The 896-nt window shown below is 45.1% G+C and overlaps 1 long non-coding RNA gene across 1 annotated transcript in view; it reads left to right on the top strand.

Moving 5' to 3' along the window:
- LOC131878825 (uncharacterized) overlaps window positions 1-896 on the top strand; it is a 69,373-nt gene that overhangs the window by 21,264 nt on the left and 47,213 nt on the right. The window lies entirely within an intron of this gene.

Raw genomic sequence — 896 nt, forward strand, 5'->3', positions numbered from 1 at the left:
CCCCCACTTCCGCTCTGAAATTAAAAGCAATTTAGACAATTTTTGTTCCGTCCCTGGCGCTCCAGATAATAGAGGGAGAGTTTAAACATGGGTGGAGGCTGTTTGGGTCCATGTTGGTGGCTCCTCATTCTTTTTGGGTTCCAGTTTTATGGGTTTACACCTTGGGGCGATCCAACGACGACCGAGCCTGTTTCATGCTAAAAACACCGACTATCCTGTCCTCGACTGACTAAAGTGTGTGCCCGATTTGAAGTGTGGCTCGGCCGCCGAGCCAACGTTTTTCGCCCTGAAAAGTGAGCAGCAGGAGAAGAGACGCCGACTTGGGTTTGATAATGCCACCATAATTCAGAAAGAGTATTCACGAAATGGCGATGACAACGAATAAACGACTCCACTTTTTTTTATCTAAAAGAGAAAGAGGGCTGTCAGGCCCTGGAGAGGTTCTTGTCCTTCATTTAGTCTTTGGCACAAATTGAGTAGTGTCAGCGACACGCTTAGGAGACTCTGATTCTTGGTGCCATGTACCCTGAATATACAGTAATATTAGGCAGTTCTTAACGTCCCAAAGTTTGATTGAATAGCATTGCCTTTATCTTCGTGAAAATAAACATTTAGCAAAGCTGCGAGATGGCGATAATAGGGGACTTTGTCGAGCAAAAGGGCCTTTTATGATCCACTGTTGACTTTCACGACAGTTGCTTTTGTTGGTTGCCAGTTGGGATCTCAATCCATATGGACGTGAACTGTCCGACACTTTGTTACACAGAGAATAGCCAAAAGTGATAACTTTAGAAAAGTCTGTTTACTCACAGACGCACACAATGGTCCTTTCTTCACGGCCATTATTCGGCCATTCAGGGATCAGTACAAAACGTCGAGCCCAACTCTATTCCTAC

This window comes from Tigriopus californicus, chromosome 4 (genome assembly GCF_007210705.1).
Source record: "Tigriopus californicus strain San Diego chromosome 4, Tcal_SD_v2.1, whole genome shotgun sequence".
In the NCBI taxonomy this organism is placed as follows: Eukaryota; Metazoa; Arthropoda; class Copepoda; order Harpacticoida; family Harpacticidae; genus Tigriopus; species Tigriopus californicus.